Source organism: Carettochelys insculpta, chromosome 6 (assembly GCF_033958435.1).
Source record: "Carettochelys insculpta isolate YL-2023 chromosome 6, ASM3395843v1, whole genome shotgun sequence".
Lineage (NCBI taxonomy): Eukaryota > Metazoa > Chordata > Testudines > Carettochelyidae > Carettochelys > Carettochelys insculpta.
In genome coordinates, this window is record NC_134142.1 from 16,678,058 (window position 1) to 16,701,098 (window position 23,041).

Sequence of the window (23,041 nt, forward strand, 5' to 3'; positions counted from 1 at the left end):
CTCAACGTTTCCTTTCTCAGTGAAGGCAAGACTTCAAAATAAGTTCCTCCTCCTCCCTTCTAACATGACAAATTCAAAGGTTTGCTGTTCATTGCAATTAGAGCTCCCAAACTGGTTAAACCTACTAGTCTCATATACACCAATATAATTTGAATTAATATATCCAGCAGCAAAAATCTTGACACTGATGTACAAATTAAACTTTAAAAACCAGGCATAACTAATCTTTAGTTTAAAATTGCTCTTTTGATCATCTCACACCTTTCTGGCAACCCATATACTTGAAAAACCTCATTGGATAGTATTTCAATGCAAGCTTTTCATCTTTAAAAGAAAAAGAATGTGGGTTTATTTTAGCAAACTCTGGCTATAGGTCTTTTCAAACAGCAAATACTGCTGATGGAAATTAAGCCAGAAGCCTCATGGTAGATGTCTTTATCACACTAAGAACTCATTTAGTGCTTTTCATTTTTAAAGGAGTCAGACTTTTATTTATACAATATTTATAATGTTCTGGCAGCATGAAGGGGCCAGTAAGTGAAGTGATGCAAAGCAGCCTTTGGGCCAGATTTTCAAAGGTACACAGGCACCTAAAGATGCAGATAGGCTGTGGCTGGGGAGAGGCCCCTCTCCCATGGCCCCAGAGCCCTTGAGCTGCTGCACCCACTGCCCAAGTCCAAGAGCTGCTGCAGGGAGAGAGAGGGATGGGAGTAACCCACTCTCTCCCTGATCCCACGCTGGAGTCTTCACCAACACCCTACCCCCGCCCCCACACTTAGCTACAGCCATGATCCTTCTGCACCCAAATCCTCTATCCCTGGATCCACACTAGAGCTTGCACCGCAGACAGAGTCCTCACCCCCTTTGCACTCCAACCCTCTGCCCCAGCACTGAGCCTCCTCCCATTTTCTGACCCCCTCAGCCCTATCACCTGCACAAATCATCTCTGTATTGGTGCATATAACAAAATTCACTCTGCACATAAATGTAAAATATTAGAGAGAACTCTGGTACCTAGCTTTAAAAATTAAGTGCTTACTATGAATAAGCATCAGGTCCTTGGTAATAATATTGTTAGCATTTAGCACAAATGGAAAATATTCCAGGTGTGATAGTCTGTTGTGGCTGGCATACTCTTTGGAAAAGAGTGAAAGCCGCCTATATTCACCCAGCCTGGCAAAGAGAACAGCAGCATGTCCCTTGGGGCATGTAATGGAGCCTGAGAGCCCAAGTCACAGAGCAGGACCCCATTTTGTCAGGCACTATACAAGCATAGAACAAAAGGACAATTCCTGCTTTAAAACTTACAATTTGAGTATAAGAAATAACAAATGATGACAGACACGTGGGAGTACCAGAGAAAAAGACAAACTAGGCAGTGGTCTACCACCATGTAGATCATTCCATAAGGTCTACCACCAGATACCATTCCACCAGGTCAGCGAGGAGCTCTTTAAGGACTTCACAGGCACCCTGCCAGTCAACACTACTTAGCTGGTGTTCTGAATCCCCTATCTTTTCTGGCCACTCTTTAGTGGTGCAACACATTAAAATTATCCCTCAAATTATTTTTAGCTGAATTCTGCATTTGGGTGAAACTCAACCCCATTAGGTGCGGAAGTGGGGGGAGTGAATTTAGGTGAACTTGGAATAGTGGCACAATAGCGAACTAAAATGTTTCTAAACTTAATGTTCATTTTTTCCCATCTGCTATGGAAGATATGTCTGGGAAGGGTAAGGAGGACTATAACGATCCTTCTGCCGACTACAGTAGACCCTCGAGTTATGCAAGGTTTCCATTCCACGCACCCTCATGTAACCTGAATTTCACGTAAGTTGGGTCCAGCTTTTTCCCTGGCGGAACATATGTTCTGCAGCCAGGGAAACAGCAGAAAGGTAAGTCCTGGGGTGGGAGGTAGCTGGAGAGGGTTAAGCCTGGCAGTGAGTGAGGGTCATGGGAGTTGTGGGGGGAGGACTAAGCCTGGAGTGGGTTAGGGCTGCAGGGAGGTGAGAGGTGGAATCGAGCCAGAGCTGTGCGCAGGGATGGTCAGCTGGAGCCCTGCTTGGGTGGCGAGCTGGGCATGGGGGGTTTGAACCAGGGCCACATGCTGGGCTGTTAAACTGGCGCAGGAGGATGGAACCAGGGCCACAAGTGAAGGGTTTGAACCAGGGCAGCGAAGGCTGAGGGGGTTTGAGGCAGAGCTGCGTGTGAGGGGTGGTGAGCCAGAGCCACAGCCGGGCATGGGACATGAGCCAGGGCTGTGTGCGGGTGATGAGCTGGTAGGGGGGGTTGAACCAGGGCCAGGGAGGTTGAGCCAGAGTCATGCATGAGGGGTGGTGAGCCAGAGCCACAGCCGGGCGTGGGACATGAGCCAGAGCTGCGTGTGGGTGATGAGCTGGCAGAGGGGGTTGAACCAGGGCCAGGGAGGTTGAGCCAGAGTCATGCCTGAGGGGTGGTGAGCCTAGAGCCAGAGGTGGGGGATGCTACGTGTGGGTAGTGAGCAGAGCTGGGAGGAAGGAGGGAGACTGAGATGGGGCTTAGTGGAGCTGGAGGGGGGGGGTGTTAAGCGCAACTGGGAATTGCACATTTCCAGGGGTTACTGCAGGAATCTGGGTCAGCCATGTATGTGCGGGGTTGCGTATTCTGAGACTTATTGTATAGCAGAATAAACTGCAAAGCAATGGACAACTGAGGCTAGTGAGTGGACCGCGAGCGGCCCTCCTTCATCTCAGTGGGCTGTGAGACTGTCATAATAAAGTCTCCTGGGACAGGGTGGTTTTGCGTACTGCATTTACATACCTAGAATTTGTGGGCTGTGCTGATTGAACCCAAGCAGTACTTTAACTGGATGCAGAGGGAATGCATGGCGTTCACAGTCAATCTGTGCAATCAGCACACACTTCACATCGCACATCCTTGCTTTACACACGTCTCTTTAATAAGACTGGTAGGAAGAAATCGACTCAGATGGAAACCAGAAGACTCTGACAACCTTGCATATGGGAAACAGTAAACAAAATGTCTTGGAGGCCAAACATAGAATCTCCATGGACCACATGCAGCCTGCAGGCCACAGGTGACACACCATTGCTGCAAAACCCTATTTTACATTTTTTTTGGTACATTTTAATGTAAGCAGGATCTGAAGAAATGTGCCCCTTACAGCTAGCTGGAAGTGGGAAAGGACCTTGATTGTGTCTATGTAAGTACAATTTGCTGCTGCTTTGCTTAGATGTGTTGGCTATTCCACAAACCATGTGGTATTTTGCTCATTGTTGCTGATTTAATTGGCAGCCCAGCAACAGCTACATTTGTATTAAAGGCAGGGATAGCTAAAATATGGTTATCAAAGTTTGTAGTTTTGTGGGAATGCAGAAAACTGGGGCTATGCTAAATTGTTCCAAATGAAAGGGCACACAGTAGAAGGAATCTTACTAATGCAACAGCTCAACTTTCAGAGCTCTACAGGAAAATGTGGGTGAGAGAAGGTTATTCCGGTCAGGGGACTATATGTTCTCTGCTGCATGGAGTGGTTTGATCTATCCCCCTCTCCCCCAGTTCTCACAGAACAAGGCTAAATAGGCATAATTCGGTACCTCTCTTCTTGGGTTAATTGTGTTGGAGTTGTGTTTCTCCTACCTTGCCTTCCAAGACTTGAAATTAAAGGGAGCTGATATCATATCTGACACAGCCGAGAAGTGGATGGCAGCAGATGGTGACTAAGAGAGAGCTAACAGGGCAGTGGTGGAGAGATGTGAGGAGCATCCAGGGGAGCATCAGAATCATGAAGAGTGGCCACCAGGGCAGTGGCAAAGTGCAGTTAGCAGGCAGTTGGTGATTGACCTGAGGAGCGAGTAAGATGCATCTTACCTCCCCCAGCTCTTGATGGGAGGTGAACTCTGGGGATGTACTTCTGAACTCTGGGTCTGCTCTGACCAAGTGCAGCAGCTGGGAATACGATGCAGAGAAGGGCTGGGTACATGAAGTGGATATTTAGATTGCTGGAAGAAAAGGACATTGGCCAATCTCCTTGGGATGGGATTTTTGCTCATTGTTTTTGTTTATCAACTCTCTTTGTGCTGTTTTTCCAAATTAATGCCAAGTTACTGCCCTCCCTTGTATTAAAAGTTTATTTTCTACACTCAGATTCTTTTCTTGTGGAGAGGGAAACATTGCTTCTTCGAGACTCTGACGGGTGGGGTGTGAAGGGCTCCAGACAGATCTGTATTGGATAGATGGAGAACCCCTAGATATTCAACCTGGCTCTGACTGCTGCTGCCTTCACCTGGTGGAAGGGTTACGTTTATAGGCTGACTCCATGGCAGCTCCACTTTAAGACCATTCCTGCTGGAAAGACTAACATGCTAACTGGTAGTTGGGTTCATATAAGCCCTGTTACTCTACAGTCCCACTTTATGGATACAGCTTTACCCTAATTCCCCAAAAGGCTGCTGTAGCCTCTGGGAAACTAAACTAGGGAAGTTCCCCCATTCCTGACAGCAGGTGTTAACAGGTGCAGCTGAAGTGGTGATAAAAATGGCTTGATTGTACATTCAGACAGATCCAAACCAAGGCAAACAATAAGCCCTCCTCTAGGTTTTTTTTTTTTGTGCTAATGAGATTTCTCTTATGCCATTGTGGTGGCCTGCTTGCTTATGTACTGTTCCTCTGAGGTCGCCACAGCACCCTCAACTGGTGTGCAGGTCCAAACACAGCCCCACAAAAGCCAGTATAAGGTCCCAGCTGTGGATTCCTCCCTGCTTTCAAGAGGGCAAGTACCAACCACTATCACCTGTTTTCCAAAGGGCTGAGGGGAGCCATCACAGGCTTCCCCATCCCTGGGCTTTCTGAAAGTCTAAAGAAGGGGCATTCACTGGATTTCTCATCAGGCTCTTTCAGGTTCAGAAAAAGGAGCCCTTACATGCACACACCCCTTGACCTCTCTGAGGCACTGGGATCCTCACCGATGTCCACCCAGAGCTCTCCAAGGAGCTGAGGGGAAGCCTCATTTGTTCCCTCGCAGGCCTCAGAGAGGCTGAGAGGGGGCCTTCCTGGTTTCTCCCAAGGCTCTCCACGGAACTAAGGGGCACGCCTTCCTCTGGCTCTCTGAGGGGCTGAAGGAGGGGCCCTAACTGGCTTCTCTCCCATGAAAATCCAAAGGGCTCAAGGGGACATTCTACTCATCCTCCCCACCCAGACTCTGAGAGGAGCTGGAAGGCCTCACCAGTCTCCCCAGCTCTCAGAAGGGCTGGCGAGGAGGCTTCCTCTGTCCCTCCCAGCTCTCCAAAGTCCTGAGGGTGGGCCTCAGGTTTCCTCTCCCAGCTCTGTGAAGCACTGACCATGGCCTCACCGTTCCCTCCACTGAGTGGCCAAAGGGCTGGGGGAGCTCACTAGTTCCACCCCCCAGCTCTTTGAAGGGCTGAAAGCAGAGCTTACCAGCCCTATGGATCTTTGAAGGGCTGAGGGTGGGCATCAGTTATGTCCCCTGGCTCTTGGAGTGCCTGGGCTGGGGTGTCTTCACCAGTTCCTGCCAGTTCTCTGAGGGACTGAAGGAGGGGGCCCTACCCCAGCTCTCTGAAAGGCTGAGGGACAGATCCCACCTCTTCTCTACTCTCCAGCTATGAGAAGGCCTGGGGGAGCCCCCCACATTACAAAGGACTAAAGGAGAGGCATCCCCTGTCCCCCCACCCACCCTTCTGCTCCTCAAAGTACTGAGGGGGGCTCACCCATTCTCTGCCTCCTGCCACAACTGTTTCCCCTGCCCAGCTCTTGGAAGGGCTGTGGGCTCACTGGTTCCCTGTGCCACAGCTCTCTGAGGGGGGGACCTTACCAGTCCCCCTCTGACTTTCAGAGGGGTGGGGTGGGGGCTCACTAGTTGTCCCCCATGGCTCTTCAATGGGCAGAGAGGGAACCTCATGAGTCCCCCCTGTGGCTCCATGGGGAGCTGCAGGGAGCCTCACTGGTTCCCCTGTGTCACTCTGAATGGCTGGGGGGGCCCTCACTGGTTCCCCCACCCAGCTCTCTGAAGGCTTTGTGGAGAAGGCTCAGCCAGTTGCCTCTCCCTGCTCCGAGGGGCCTCACCAGTTTCCCTTCCCTGGCTCTTGCAAGGACTAATCAGTTCCACCACCCCCAAACACAAGATTTCTTATGGACTGAGAGCGATCACTCTGGTTCCCACACCCAGCTCCCTGAAGGGATGAAGGGGAACCATACTAATTCCCTCTCTCTGGGAAAGCCTGAGGCACCAGTCCCCTGCCCTGCTCTCTAAAGCGCTGGTGAGGAGCTTCACCAGTTCCCCCCAGCTCTCCAAGTGGCTCAGGGAGGACGTCTCACCATCTTCCCTCTCCTTGTCTCTGAGGGGACGAGGGGGATCTCATTGGTTTTAGCCTCCCCACCTCTCTCAAGTACCTGCGGGGGGAGTTACCAGTTTCCCCCTTCTCTTTCTCCTGAAAGCACTGGGGGGGGGCCCTCTCCAGTTCCCCCCACCACTCAGAGGAGCAATTGAGGTCTCACTAGTTTCTTCCTCACTGGTCTCAGGAGGTGTGAGGGAGGCCTCATTTCCCTGCCCCTCCCCCAGCTCCCCAAAGGGGAGCCTCATTGGTTTCCTACCAGCCTCCACTAGTTTCCCTCTCTCCAGTTCTCTGAAGGGCTTGGGGGGGGGGGGGGGGGGCTCACATACTCCCCCATCCCCAGCTGTCCAAGGCATGGCTTCACTATTTCCTCCCCACACATGCAGAGCTGGCGCAAACTAGTCTGCAGTGACTGAGGATCTTGTGTTGCCCCCCATCAAGGTCTGAGGAGGTTTGGTCAAGCCACCCAATCTTCCCTGTGATGCAGCTCCAGGCGTGCCTGGAGTAGAAGCTCGAACACCTCCCACTATCTCCTGGCCAGCTCCCTGGAGACAGAGGGTGATACCCACTACAACAGCTTTTGGCCCCCCCCCCCCCGCCGCCCCAGCCCAGGGTTGCCCCAGTGGCACTTGTTCCTGGCAGCCTCTTGCCCCTCAGAGTCCCACTTCTCAGGGCTCCTGGGGAAGATTCAAACCCCAACCATGCTGTTGGAGGCAGCACTCAGCTGATTGGCCACAGGCTCAATGTGGCGTGGCTAATAGGACACAAAGTCACATTTTAGGCATAGAGCTATGGGTATCATTGTCCTATCCCTTGACTTGGGGCTGGGGATTTGTTGATATGCTGGGGCTGAGTCCAGCTCCTTCCTTCAGTGACAGCTGTCCCTGGTCATCCTGCCCTTAACAGCCCTCCCAATCCATGCCTGCATCATTGGGGATTCTTGTGCACAGGTCCTGCTACTGGAGCCTCCGAGGTGTCACACTGCTTCTGCTCCACTACAGCCAGTCAGCCTCAGAAGCAGGGCTCAGGTGTAGCTCCCCTTTCTGCCCACTGCTAGGCTCAGAAGCAGCCCCCACCCCCAATGGACTAAGGTCAGGTCTGATGAGGTGATGAGCCTCCTCTAGCTCTCCCTGAAGCTGACCTATGTTCTGCAGCAGCCCAGAAGATGCCACAAGCATGAATGTAGCAAAATATGGTCTATGGTTCATATTCAGCTCATCCATTATTTCTGTCTGGCCTGCAGTGCAGTAGGGCATCCACGTAGGCTACCTGCTTGCTGTGGCCCTGTACCACCCCTACAGGAAGCCATCTTCTTCAGGGCAATGGGCAATGGGTCCCCCTGCACTTCCCATGCTTGCAAGAACAGTCCCTGCAGCTCCCATTGGGGTGATGGAGGTTGTGAGGACAGTGCTGAGGGGGTGGGAGCCGTACACAGAGATCCGCTGTGTCCCTCTCCTCAGAGAGCACACAGAGGCATGACAGCATCAGCCAGCCACTTCCAGGGTCAGCATGGAGCCACAGCAGGTAGGCAACCTCTCTGAGTGACCCACTGTGCTGTGGGCTGGGAGCTGCCTGTGATAAGTGCTTCTTGGACAGACCCTACTCCTCGTACTCTGTCCCACACCCCCTGCCCCAGATCAGAATCCCCTCCTGCACTCAAACTTCCTCCCAGAATTCAGGTGCCTCACCAACTCCTTCACCACAATGCTATGCATCAGCCCAGAGCTCCTTCCTGCACCCAAACTCACGCCCAGACCCCACACCTCCATTACTAACACTGTAGAAATGTGTAGCCTGTGACATCTTATGGAGTGGCTTGCCTGTGAAAATTATTGCCCTCCCCTGAGCTACTGTGCCAGACTACTGCAAAGGAAAATTCCTGTCAGCAAACCACAACTCCACATTTGACAATGAGTATCTGACAGGAAACGGTGTACTGTAATGTGTGCCTTTCAGAAAACTACAGATGTAAGAGGGCACCACAAATCCTAACCAACTATTCAGAGTGGCATTAAAATACATCTCTGTAAACTGTATTTTTAAATAGTAACAGGGAGGAAGCCATGCTAGTCTATACACTATCAAAACAAAAAGAAGTCAAGTAGCACTTTAAAGACTAGCAAAATAGTTTATTAGGTGAGCTTTCATGGGGTCTGTCCCACGAAAGCTCTCCTAATAAACTGTTTTGCTAGTCTTTAAAGTGCTATTTGACTGCTTTTTGTTTTGATAGTGTATTTTTAAAGATCAGCATTTATAATCTCACCTGGGAGCCAAACCTGTAATTCTGGAGATAGTAACTCCAACCCTGAGTGCATGAAACTGCAGTTTGCATTTAGGACTTATTGTACAAGATAACCAGCTGGAATGAAGACACAGCAGGTAAGCAACCAGAAACACAAAGTTACATGAAGTCAGAAAGAGAGCGAGATCAGGCCTTTAATATAAAGCTGTTTTTATATAAATTAGAGGAATGTTTTGGAGTGAATATAAGACCAAAAGCAGTCATGTAACACTTTAAAGGCCAACAAAATAATGTATTAGGTGATGAGATTTTGTGGGACAGACCCACTCCTCCAGAATTCTAGATTCCACGAAAGCTCATCGCCTAATAAAATATTTTGTTCGTCTTTAAAGTGCTACCTGGCAGCTTTTTTGTTTCATGAAGATACAGACTAACACGGCTGCCTCTCTCTGGCTATTCATCGTTGAAGTGAATATGTTTTACGTGACGTTGTTGTAGAATATTTAAAATATAAGTTGTAATAGGCATGGAGTGGCATAAATAGACTCTGAGCTACAATCAGGCCCACCAACAGAGGGAGGCAAAGGGGGCAACTACTTTGGGGTCCAGTGATTCAAAAGGCCTGGGGCTCTGCAACAGCTGCTGTGGCAGCAGCTGCATCTGTAGCCCTGGACCCTTTAAATCTCTGCAGAAGCACTGCACAGCACATTCCCGTAGTTCTGAAGGCTGGGATGGGGGCATGGCACACTCCAGGAGATAGTGAGGGATGGCTTCCCCAGCCCCAGCTCTTCTGGCTTGAGGCCCCATCCCTTGTGGGATGTGCAAAGCAGTGCCCTGCCCCCACCGCTACCACTCCCCTTGCCCAGAGGCTGGGAGAATCTGTCTGCTCCCCTGGCTACCGCATTTAGAGCTCATGAAGCCAACACTTCCCAGTTATCCACGAATGCTGAGAAAATAACCGGAGATGAGACACAGGACTGTATGCTCCCCTAGTGAACAAAATACATGAGAGGATATTTTATAAATTAATGCAATGCAGCCACAATGCAAGTAAGTCCCAGAAACATTCAGAGCAAGGTAACCTCTAGGGGTACAGAAGTGCTGAATTGACACAATGTCCTCAGTTAAAAAAAGGGACCTGTCTAATGCTTCTCAGTTCCTCACCAACTTTTCTAGACAATTAGAGTAAAAGAAGCTCAAAGGAAGGGAGGAAGACTGGGTCAGTGTGGATCTGCAGAAGTAATATAGTTTGAGAACCCCCATTCATGGTAAATACTCTTCCATTCTCCATTATGAAATTACTTTTGCAGTTCTCCACTTGAGGCCATAACCTATCAATAGAGAACTGCAAGGAGTAGTCTCACTTACACATACTGAATGCCTGCTCTCCCAAAATAGGTATCAAAACCATGCTTAAGAGATGACAATAATGCTTCATAAAATAATTAATTGAATCCCAGGTTGTAGGTTTATAAATATAGGAAACTGACGAATTAGGAAAGATACACAGAGCTTCTGTCCCTCAGTGGATGTTATTGAGGGCTTAAACAGAAGATTGACTGATCACCTAATAAATTATTTTGTTCAAGTGTTACATGACTGCATTTTGTCTTGTACTCACTTCAAAACATTCCTCTAATTTATATAAAAACATCTTTAAAAACATCTTCTCTACCCTCAGCTAAGCTCTGGGGTGACACGGAGGACCCCCCCCCCCCCCCGCCGCACACACACACACATCCATGCTTAATGGAAAATGGGTTGTGAATATAAATATGCATAACTCAGAGATGCTTTGAACAAAACGTGTCTTGTGATCTATTGTTTTCCATGTTACTACCTGTTGACTCTGTACATCACATTTTATGCATGTATCAGTCTTCTATGTGAAGATGGAAACATGAAGTGTGTGTCCATTTATAGGTTTGAAGGCACTAATAGCCATTACTGGAGCTCCCAGAAGAACCCAAAGGACAGGGTTGTTTTCCCTGATAACTAAGCAATCAACCTGGTGGCTTGCAAATGGCTTTCTTTGTCCGCTAGGTCAGGGATAGGGCAACCATATCTCCCTGTCCCAAATACCGAACAGGGAGATACGGGCGGGGGGGGGGGGGCGGAATGGATGGTTCTTCCCAGCTCCACCAAGCCCTGGGGAGCAGGGAAGGTGATGGAAGCCACTGGCCCTCCCCAGGAGTCTGGGAAAGCAGCAGCCCCCAGCACTTCACGAGTCCTGGGGATGCAGCAGCCGCTGGCCCTCCCCAAGCCCCAGGGGAGGCCCTGGGGAAGCAGCAGCCGCAGACCTCCCCAAGAGCCTGGAGAAGCAGCAGTCCCCAGTCCTCCCTGGGAGCCCAGAGAAGCAGCAGCCCCCAACGCTCCTCGGGAAAGTGGCAGCTGCCAGTGCTCCCCAAGCCCCAGGGAAGCAGCAGGGTTGCAGCAGCTGCCCAGGCTCCACCAGCCTCCCCAAGGCTCAGGAAAGTGACCTACATGCCCTCCGACGCAGGCGCAGTTGCTGGCAGAAAAGGTCAGCAGGGGAGGGCCCAAATACGGGACAATGAGTCCCTTTTAAAAATAAGTAGGGCCAGCTTTTTGGAATCCCAAATACAGGACTGTCCCACCCAATACAGGACAGATGGTCACCCTCCGCTGGGAGGTGCTTGGTTTAGAAAGACATGTGACCATGCCACCTGGTACAGGCCTCCGTTTTTTAAATCAAATTTTTTCCCTTCGGGTGGAGGAATGCTTAAGACAGTGGTGTCCAAAAGCAATTGCCTGGATCATCCCATGGTACCCCCACTCCAAGCCAGGTGTCGCCCCCCCTCCCCACACCAACCAGGCACCATCCCCTCCCCGCCACCAGCCAGGCACCCTCCTCCCCACCCTCTGGCAAACTGCTGGTGACTCACTAGAGCTGAGTCACCCTGAGCCCTGAGCCACACCGCATGCTGCCACCAGAGCCCCAAGCCACGTGTGCTCTGCCACCTGAACCCTCTGCTTCATGTGCTCTGCTGCCCAAGCCCTGAGCCATGCACGCTCTGCCACCCGAGCCCAGAGAGCCGCCCAGCCACAAGGCACACCGTGTGAGCTGTCCCATGGCCCGAGTGAACCTCAGGAGGAGCTGCTTCTGCCACTGCTGCCACGTTTGTCCCACCTAGTGGTGTGGCGCGTGCACAGAGAAATGGAGGGCACTCCACATCTGCAACTCTAAGGAGCAGCTTCACCACGTCGCAGTGTCCAGTTTGCCACATGTGGTGACCGGACAGCATAGTGGACACTGTGGGCTTAAACAAAGAATTTCTGCCCAGGGAGGAAGCCCACTTAGGCAACAGGAATCTTTCAGCTCCTTTGTCTTCAGCCTGCTCCATCTTATGTCTTCTGCCTGCCTTGGAAACTGCCTGTCACCCCCTAAGAAAGACAGAGAGGAAGCCGTGCTAGTCTATACACTATCAAAACAAAAAGCAGTCAAGTGGCACTTTAAAGACTAGCAAAATAATTTATTAGGTGAGCTTTCGTGGGACAGACCCACTTCTTCAGACCATAGCCAGACCAGACCAGACTCAATATTTAAGGCACAGAGAACCAAAAACAGTAATCAAGGAGGACATATCAGAAAAAGAACGATCAAGGTGAGCAAATCAGAAAGTAGAGGGGTGGGGGGGGAAGGTCAAGAATTTGATTAAGCCAAGTATGCAGACGAACCCCTGTAGTGACTCAGAAAGTTCACATCCCGGTTCAAACCACATGTTAATGTGCCAAATTTGAATATAAATATATTGAATATATGCTCCTCTACCAATATCATATATGCCATCATGTGCCAACAATGCCCAGATGCTTTGTATATTGGACAGACTTCAAACTCCCTTAGACAAAGGGTTAATGGGCACAAAACAGACCTCAAAACACTCCAGATCCACAAACCAGTTAGTCAACATTTTAATGGAATGGGGCATTCTATTAATGATCTAAAGGTATGTGTGTTACAGAAAAAAAACTTTTGCACTGCTATTCAAAGAGAAGCAGCCGAGCTGGCTTTTATATTCAAATTTGGCACATTAACACGTGGTTTGAAGCAGGATGTGAACTTTCTGAGTCACTACAGGGGCTCGTCTGCATACTGGGCTTTATCTAATTCTTGACCTTCCTCCCCCACCCCTCCACTCTCTGATCTGCTCACCTTGATCATTTTTTTTTCTGATTTGTCCTCTTTGATTACTGTTTTTGGTTCTCTGTGCCTTAAATATTGAGTCTGTTCTGGTCTGGCTATGGTCTGAAGAAGTGGGTCTGTCCCATGAAAGCTCACCTAATAAACTATTTTGCTAGTCTTTAAAGTGCTACTTGACTGCTTTTTGTTTTCCTAAGAAAGACAGAGAACTTTACTGGAGATCCAGGTCAGGATAAGATCTTTTCTGAACTGAAGATTTCAGCTAATATAACGACGGCTGTTTAGGGTAAGAAGTGACAATAAGTAGATTTTTAAGGGAACAGAAGTAGTTATGCATTTTCTCTTTTCTTAATTTGGTAACTCACTTTGATCTGCTTGTCTTTGGCTACGTCTACACGTGAAGCCTACATCGAAGTAGCCTATTTCGATGTGGCGACATCGAAATAGGCTATTTCGATGAATAACGTCTACACGTCCTCCAGGGCTGGCAACGTCGATGTTCAACATCGATGTTGCGCAGCACCACATCGAAATAGGCGCTGCGAGGGAACGGCTACACGCCACAGTAGCACACATCGAAATAAGGGTGCCAGGCACAGCTGCAGACAGGGTCACAGGGCAGACTCAACAGCCAGCTGCTCCCTTAAAGGGCCCCTCCCAGACACACTTGCACTAAACAGCACAAGATCCACAGAGCCGACAACGAGTTGCAGACCCTGTGCATGCAGCATGAATCCCCCGCTGCAGCAGCAGCAGCCAGAAGCCCTGGGCTAAGGGCTGCTGCCCACGGTGACCATAGAGCCCCGCACGGGCTGGAGAGAGAGCGTCTCTCAACCCCCCAGCTGATGGCTGCCATGGAGGACCCCACAATTTCGACGTTGAGGGACGCGGATCGTCTACATGGTCCCTACTTCGACGTTGAACGTCGAAGTAGGGCGCTATTCCGATCCCCTCATGAGGTTAGCGACTTTGACGTCTCGCCGCCTAACGTCGAAGTTAACTTCGAAATAGCGCCTGACGCATGTAGCCGCGACGGGCGCTATTTCGAAGTTAGTGCCGCTACTTCGAAGTAGCGTGCACGTGTAGACGCAGCCTTTATCTATAACCACTTAAATCCTACTGTTTTGCTTAATAAAAACTCTTTTGTTTATAATCAAGCTCAGTGTAAATTATTCTTATCTCGGAAGGGCTAACACTGTGCATATCTCCCTTTCATTGATAAAGGGGGCTTACCTAATGAGCCCTCCCTTTGCAGATCTTTTGCACCAAGAGAGACATATTTATAGAGACAGTTCATATGGGGGTTTGATCCTTCCTGGGAGTGTTTTCCCCTAGAATTACATCTACCCAGAGCTGTGGTTAACAGTGCCTAAATCTCTCTACTGGGAGTGACAGAGAGAATACAGACTAACATGTCCCACGAAAGTTGATCACCTAATAAATTATTTCGTTAGTCTTTAAAGTGCTCCTTGACTGCTTTTTTGTTTTGATAATCTACTGGCAGTGGTAACTCCAACTCTGTGCCTTAGCTTGGGGAGACCAGAGGATTTGGAAACAGCAAGAAGTCCTGTGGTACCTATTTTGGAGCATAAGCTTTTGTGGGCAAAGACCTGCTTCATCAGAGAATTTGGCTCAGCCAGACAGGTTGGTTGGGGAGCCCCAGAGGGCAAGAAGGTGGGTATCAGTGGCATGATCAGCACACTGGGGAACATTTCAAGGCATCTTCTGTGACCGCATCCAGCCACAATATAGAAGTATTCTTTGCAAAGCAACAAAAATGTTCTTTTTCATTATGTTTTTTAAAGCATCTGGACAAGAGACTTGGGGGTGGGGGAAGGGAGCAAAGAGTAGAGGTATGAAGTCACTGTCTGCTTTCACTAGTCATGGAAAAAGTAATTTGGTGTGCGAATGGGTGTAACCAAGTTAATGTCTGCTTTAATCAATAGCCTTTCTATAAATGTCAATGATTGTACTCTGTTCAAGGTAGCCAAATAGATCTCTTTTTTTACTGTACAACTCATGTGCTTAAGCTGCAGCACTGAGCAAGAAGGTATGTTTCACTCTTATTCAGTCTGGAAAGGGAAGGGTCAAGATGCAGATAACACTGCTATTGTGGGAACAAGAGGAAAGAGAAGTGAATTACAAAGCTGCCTGAAGTGACTGAATGATTTCCAAAGTATCCATAACAATTGAAGCAGCTGGGTTTTGTTCTTTGATCAATACAAACACTTAAAACAACTTGGCCTTTAAGAGCTCTGGTTTTTAAAAGAAACTGCTTTCACTGCTGTAGTTGGTAAGAAGTTTGGTTACAAAAGAAAATTCTTGCACGGATTTTAGTAATTTACTATCTTCACTGTCTGCATAATATTGCTTTTACCTGCAAGCTTGTCCAGAACACCCCTCATGAGCATGATCACAAATCAAAGTCAAGCCAGTAGAACCATCTGCAGAAGGATCGTAAACAACACTGTGGCATTCTGCAGCCACCACTCCCAGGAAGAAAGTTGGGTAGTGACAGTTAGAAACTAAATGTTCACACCACTATTCAATGGGAAACAGCCGAGCTGTTTTTTATATTCAAATTCGGCACATTAACACATGGTTTGAACTGGGATGGGAATTTTCTGAGTCTCTATAGGGGCTCGTCTGCATACTTGGCTTAATCTAATTCTTGACCTTCCCCCCCACATCCCACCACTCTCTGGTTTGCTCACCTTGATCATTTTTTTCTGATTTGCTCTCATTGATTACCATTTTTGGTTCTCTGTGCCTTAAATATTGAGTCTGTTCTGGTATGGCTATGGTCTGAAGAAGTGGGTCTGTCCCACAAAAGCTCACCTAATAAATTATTTTGCTAGTCTTTAAAGTGCTACTTCACTGTTTTTAGTTTTGATAGTATATAGACTAGCACAGCTCCCTTTCTGTTACTTTTCTGAGAGGGATGGAGGTACCCATCTATTGCCCTGACGTGACATCATGGGAGGTATGCTGCCTGCCACGAACCTGTATCTGAGACATTATGGAGAGATTGCTGAGGATCATCTGGTCCTCTGACTACTACCCCATCCATGTGGTCACTAATGATACTGCAATGTGTAACCTTGAGCAGATAAAAAGTGACTACCGAACTCTGGGAGTACAAGTGAGGAGTTTGGGGCACAGGTGGTGTTCTCTTCAATCATTCTGGTCAAAGGTAGCAGCCCACGCAGAAACTGATGCATACTTTGCCTAAGACAGCAGCCATAGATCCAGCCTCTGAAACCCAGCAGAGCCAGTCTATGAACTAGAATTAGTGGAGCATCCAGTGCCAGGACCAGAGCCAGCACCAGACAGTGCCACAGAGCCTGCTGCAGCAGCTGAACCTATGCAAGAGGTTTCACCAGAGCCTGCAGTGCAACCGAGTGCACCAGCAGAGAGTGACGCACAGCCAGCAGAGACACCCATATCTGGCATTATTGCCGGAGGAACCAAGCCCAAGTCCACAACCTAGCAGGGAACTGATATCTCCAGCATCAAGAAACCAATTCCAGATAGAGCAGGAAGCAGATGAAAGTCTCAGTGGGGGCTTGAATGGAGGCATGGAGTGAACAACTGCCTCTCAGCTCTTATAAAAGGTCCAGACTTGTTGTAGAAGGAGACTCTTTCTGGTGAGCACAAGGAGGACTGGTATCCTCACAAACAGCTGGTAGCTCTAACTAAGTACAGAGTAAAACTCTTGAACTTAGTCAACGATCATCCTAGTGGCCGTGCTGGGGGGGAACAGGACCAAAGTTCATTTGAGGAAGTCATTCCACTGGAAGGGGGTGGGCAAGTATGTTTTTACCTATGTCCCATCTTGTGAGGTATGCCAGCAGGTGGGAAAGTCCCAAGACCAGAGTAAGGCCTCTTTCCAGTCACCCCCCATAATAAAGGTTCCATTCCAGCATGTAGCTGTGGATATTCTGAGTAATTTCTCTAGAAAGACACCCAGAAGAAAACAATATATCCTGACTTCCAGGGATTTTGCTTCCCATTGGCCTGAAGCAGTAAAGCTAAGGGCTCATGCCAAGCACTAATATATATTTTTACCAAGGTAGGTTGGCCCTCAAACATCCTTATGGATTCAGGAAATAAGGTCCCTTATATCAGTACCATATATCAGTTTGGGACTCTCACCCTTTGAACTCATTTATGGCCGTGAGGTTAAGGGGATGAATTTGCATACAATAAGTTTCTTACTGTATTAAGATTAGTTGGCGTGTTTTGTTTATTTTGACTCAGTAACTGTCTTTGATCTGCCTGTTTGCACTTGCAGTTCCTTAATTCCTACTTCTTATACTTAATAAAAACACTTTTTGTTTATTATCAAGTCCAGTGTAAATAATTGTTATCTGATGGGAGCAACCACTGTGGATATCTATCTTTCATTGACAAAATGGGCTGACCTTATGGGCTTTCTCTGTGTAAAACCTTTATACACAGTAACACAGATTTTCTTGGGGGTTGATCCTCTTTTGCACTGCATTCCTGGGCTAGGCAGGCTCAGTGGCATGAACAAGCACACTGAGTGACAGGAACAAGGGAAAGCCTGTGACCCGAACCCAGCACAGTTCTCACACACACAAAGCTGGGAAATGATGCATTTTTTTCTTTGTTTTTTTGCTCCAATTCCATTTAACAAAATGCATGTTAGACTAGTTTGGCTGCAAAGAACAGTTCTATGTATACTGGGGACAACACCTGATTATTGTCAGCCTGCAAAACTGGGCTAACATCAGAATCCAAACATCCTCTGGTCAGCACAGAGGCAGTCATTCCCTGAATGATTTGGACTTGAATCCATGCCCTGATCATTAGAGCCCTGGGCACTTGGGATCCTAACAACCAGCCAGCTTTGAGAGCATACAGAGTCAGTCAACTCTTCACTTGTTTGATGCAGTGGCTCATGCGTATCAGATGCCACCAGATGGTCAGAGGACATTTACATGGAACACGTCACAGGACATCAACAGTACCAAGATGGATGAACAAGATCATTAACAAGGGACACAATCAGGGAAGTATCCCTAATTCTTCCTTCACAGACTGTCTTTTTCTACAGAGAGTATACCTGCAAAAACCAATGGACAATCTTCACCCATTAACATAGCTGCTTTCCATGACTGACCTGTACCACTAAACTTGCACACTTAAATCTGGGTCAATGCTGATTATGTATCTTGTTACTTTCTAAGCACAACTTTTAATTTTAGATAAACCAAGCATAAATCCCATCCAGATTTACAGAGTTTTTCCTCTAAACCTGAATAGGATATGAATTTTCATTTAAAACATTGGTTTTAGTAAAATTTTAAATTTGAACATGGATAATTCAGACGAATGGGAAGAAACAGTATCAAAACTACTGTTTAAACCAGTGGTTCCCAAAGTTCTCAGTATCACGCCCCACTTTTGATTTTTGGGAAACTCTTCCACCCCTCCCCTCTTTTTTACCATGGTCCAGCCACTCCAGCAGCCTGTGAGCTGCCTGCCTGAGCCCCTCCCATCCCCCAAAGCCAGGCACCACCATACCCTCATCTAACTCTGTCCTCCTCGCCCCCCCCAACCCACACTCACTCACTTCTGCAGGAGGCAGCTAGCTCCATGTGGTCCTTCACTGGCTGCCTGCTTTTTGTAGCATCTGCACCAGGTCACTCAAGTGAAATGGCAGGGGCTGAGAGCTGCAAGCAAAAGCCGGCTTTTTCTTGGGCTGGGGAGAATGATGGGGGGGTGGGGTGGGTTGCCTCCCTGCCTCCCACCTCAGAATATCTTCATGCCCCACCCCCCCAAGGAGGCACACACCCCAGTTTGGGAAATCCATGGTTTAAACACTTTCCATCCACCCCCAGTCTCCCTTGAGGACTCTTAACCAATGTAACAGCACCATACATACGCAAACAAATTTTGTTTGTTATCAGAGATATTATGCTGCTAAAGCCATATTTAAAAAAAAAAAAAAAAAAGAATGCCTTCCTTTGAGAAGCAGAGCACAGCCCCACTCACCGCCTCCAGAGAGGGAAGAGACTCAATTCCTGTCCACTACCCCATACCTGTTAAAAATACCCCCTCTTTGCACTCCTGCAACACTGTTCCCTTCTGTTTTTGTCCTTTCTCCCCAGTTCTCCTTCCCATTTCTGCTGCTCTGTGTTTTTCTGTCCTTCCACTTTGCATTACAGGATGGTGGCCATAGAGTAAAACAAACTGGAAGCTTGGTAGCTCTGGTCTGTGTGGCAGGTACTTGCTTCACAGATCTCAATGCCAACCATGTTAGTGCTGCTAGCAGTACAGAGGGAGAAAGAGAGCTGAGCTTCAGGTAAGCATTACCCAGGGGTTGAATGACACAACATGGAGAGGAAAGGAGAGCATTTATGGAGACATGTAGAGAGTGAGAGAGAAGATGGTGGGTGAGGTAATTTAAGGGAGAGGGCTGAGCAGCACCACAAATGCCAGGGAAAACTCCACAGTAAGCAAAGCTGGAGAAACTGGTGATACATGCAGCTCAGCATCTTGTGAGGCTGACTGCTTGCATGGTGATGGCTGCAGATTTAAAATTCCCCAGGAACCTCAGCCAGACCAACAGTATTATGCTGTCAGAAGGGTGTAAGGGTTGGGTAACCATATGCCCAAGCTCTCCTAGACTTGGTCCCTTTTTTTGTCCACCAATCTCCATCTGGGCAGATTCTGAAAATATCAGGAAACATGCAGGATTTTCATGCAGCTGGAGTTGCAGTCAGGCCACCTGGGGGCGCTCGCTGCTGGAGCAGAGCTGCCAGAGACACTTTACACTGGCAGCCAGCTCTGAAGTCGGGACCTGCCTGCAGCAGCTCAGAAGTAAGGGTGGTGTGGTATGGTATTGCCACCTTTACTTCTGCGCTGTCTTCAGGGCGGCATATCTGGGGAGGCTGTTCTCCTTGTGCCATGGGAGAAAGCACAATACTATGCTTTGGGTTCACTCTTTGGCCATGTCCTTGAAATCGAAGGGGGATTTGCTGTGGACCTGGTAGCAGTGGGTGGGAACGTGTCTGGCAATGAGCACCTGCCAGTGGCAGAACTTGCCATTTACTGAACTGGCCAGACACTTAGAGATATTTCCAAAGTACTGTACTTGAGGTTATTTATGCTGCTCTGACTGCTTTCAGGCAGCCAGGAAATGTGGACGGGAACAAGTGTCCAGTGTGCAGCCCAGCTTGCAATAGCTCCTTAGAACACACTGCTCAACCTGCCCCTCTGCCATCCCCATTGGAAGAGAGAATGCATATCCTCCCATAAGCATACACCATACAAAAGAGCACAGAGGTAGAGCCTAACAGGGCCTGCTGCAGGGCTCATGGCCAGCCAGGCCTGTGGGTTGAAACTCATTGTCCAGCTCTTTTGGTTTGGAGGGAGATGCTGAGATACCTGTCATTTCTAGGTGTGTTACACATCTAATTCCCCTGCAGTATGATTAATTTTGTTTAATTTGATTTACTGTAAGCACTTTTGTGTTAGAAGTGAGGTGACCTACCACTGAACAGAATGCCGAAACAAAAATATAAAATTTACTGAAGAAATAAGGGTAAAATTTCAGGTTTTTTTTCATAGTGGTCAAGTAGAATGGGAAGCAGAGTGCTTGGTATGCATAGCAAATGAAGGTCCTCTTTGTTAACAAACTCGCATAGATTCTGAGGCACACAAGAAGTTCATCTGAGAAGAGAGCTCATCAGTAATGTTAATTGCTTATTTTCTTTAACTAGGCAGCAAATCGGAGGATGCTGTTAGTGTAGCAGAAGGCATGCTAGTGTTTCATGCCAAGAGGTATCACAATAGTGTCAGTGGATTGCACTTACTTATTTACTGTCTTACTGAAAAAGACATTCTCTAATTTAGAGATAATCTGAAATGTTCAACTGCTCACACCAATATCGAAAAGATTGTTAATTCTGTGCTTGGCGTATGCTGTTGACGCTACTTGGAAGGCACTTAAGGACAAAGACATTCCTTACTGTGGGTTTGCTTCACACGGAAACAATCATGGTTTTCTGAAAATATTTCCAGTAGTAATTCAGTATTTTGACTGGCAAAACAGTGAATCCCAGTCAAAATTAACTGAGGTTCAGAACATGCCGAAAGAGATTGCAGGTAGTGGCACATTGCATCAAGAAAAATCTGGGAAACAAAGATTTGTTTGAGAAGTGTATTGCATTGCTGGCACGATGTATTGTGGCATGATGAAGAAGGTAAAACTGTTTCTGCAAATTTTAAAAAGCAGTTGCAGTAGGGGACTTGCATCAGTGTGGGCTGCACAGCATACATTTTGAATAAATGTGTCCATCATGGGGCAGACACATTTTATGTTGGCATCAAGAGCAGTAATTTAAATCTTTACAACTATTTTGATATCTACGCTGTCTGAGCTGGGCTTCTGAAGGAACACTGTGAGTTTGTTGACATTCAATGCAGAAAGTTTCTTTATCACTGCAAGAGACAATGGCTGTCCCTATTTCCAAGTACTACAAGGGTGCATCCCATATTTTTGACCCTGAAGTCATCCTTCCTGTCACAATACAAACCATGCCATCTGATTAAGAAATTTTTCAAATATGAGTTCAGTGAGATTACTTCTGGCACATGCACTCATTCATGAATGCATTCTATTCACAAATTCAAGAAATAGGAAGGGAAAACAATGTCGTTGTGGAAGTATTGAAAAGCTTGACTCAGTGTACATTGTCCTTCTTGAATTCAAGGCAGCTGGTATAAAAAGCGCAAGGAGAGATTGGATGTAGAATAGAACGTATTCTGTGCTAAAAGGGACAGAGAGATAGCCGTACTAGTCTATATATTATCAAAACAAAAAAGCAGTCCAGTCCTAATAAAATAATTTATTAGGTGATGAACTTTCGTGGGACAGACCCACTTCTTCAGATCATAGCCATACCAGAACAGACTCAATATTTAAAGCACACAGAACCAAAAAATGTAATCAAGGTTGACAAATCAGAAAAATATTATCAAGGTGAGCAAATCAGACAGTAGAGGGCAGAAGGGCCCGGGGTGGGAATCAAGAATTAGATCATGGGTGTCCAACCTTTTGGCTTGCCTGGGCCGCATTGAGTGAAAATAGCCTTGGGTCGCATACAAAATATATAATATAGTTAATGTATATAAATCACATAATAATGTTAAAAGTTTATGATCTTGTGGGGCCGCATTACTAGCTGTCCAGGGCCGCATGTGGCCCGCGGGCCGCAGGTTGGACACGCCTGAATTAGATAAAGCAAAGTATGCATAAGAGCCCCTATAATGAGCCAGAAAATTCCCATCCTGGTGCAAACCATGTGTTAATGTGTCGAATTTGAACATAAAAGAGAGTTCAGCAGCCTCTCTTTCCAACCTGTTGTGAAAATTCCTCTTCAGTAAAACACAGACTTTCAGGTCATTAACAGAATGGCCCACTCCATTAAAGTGCTGGCTGACAGGTTTGTGAATCAGGAGTGTTTTTGTCTGTTTTATGCCCATTAATTCTTTGTCTAAGAGAGGTTGAAGTCTGTCCAATATACAAGGCCTCTGGGCATTGTTGGCACATGATGGCATATATAATGTTAGTTGAGGAACATGAGAATGTGCCCGTGATTCTGAGAATAACCTGGTTAGGCCCAGTGATGGTATCTCCAGAATAGATATGTGGACAAAGTTGGCAACGGACTTTGTTGCAAGGAAAAGTTCCAGGACTGGTGCTCCTGTGGTATAGACTGTGGCTGTTGGTGAGAATCCTCATGAGGTTGGGAGGTTGTCTGCAGGAGAGAACAGGCCTGTCACCTAGGGCCTTCTGGAGTGTGGCATCCTGATTAAGGGTAGGTTGTAGGTCTTTAATAATGCACTGCAGTGGTTTGAGTTGGGGGCTGTAGGTAATGACCAGTGGTGTTCTGTTCTTGGCTTTTGTGGGCCTATCTTGGAGTAGCTGGTCTCTGGGTATTCGTCTGGCCCTGTAGATTTGTTTTTTTATTTCTCCTGGTGGGTAACTGACGTTTATGAATATTTGGTAGAAATCTTGTAGTTTTTGGTCTCTGTCAGTAGGATCAGAGCAAATGTGATTGTACCTACGGGCTTGACTGTAAACCTGAATTAAATACTGAGTCTGTTCTGGTTTGGCTATGATCTGAAGAAGTGGGTCTGTCCCATGAAAGTTCATCACCTAATAAATTATTTTGTTAGTCTTTAAAGTGCTACTGGGCTGCTTTTTTGTTTTGTGCTAAAAGGGAATGTCTGTACAGCACATGCTTAGATTA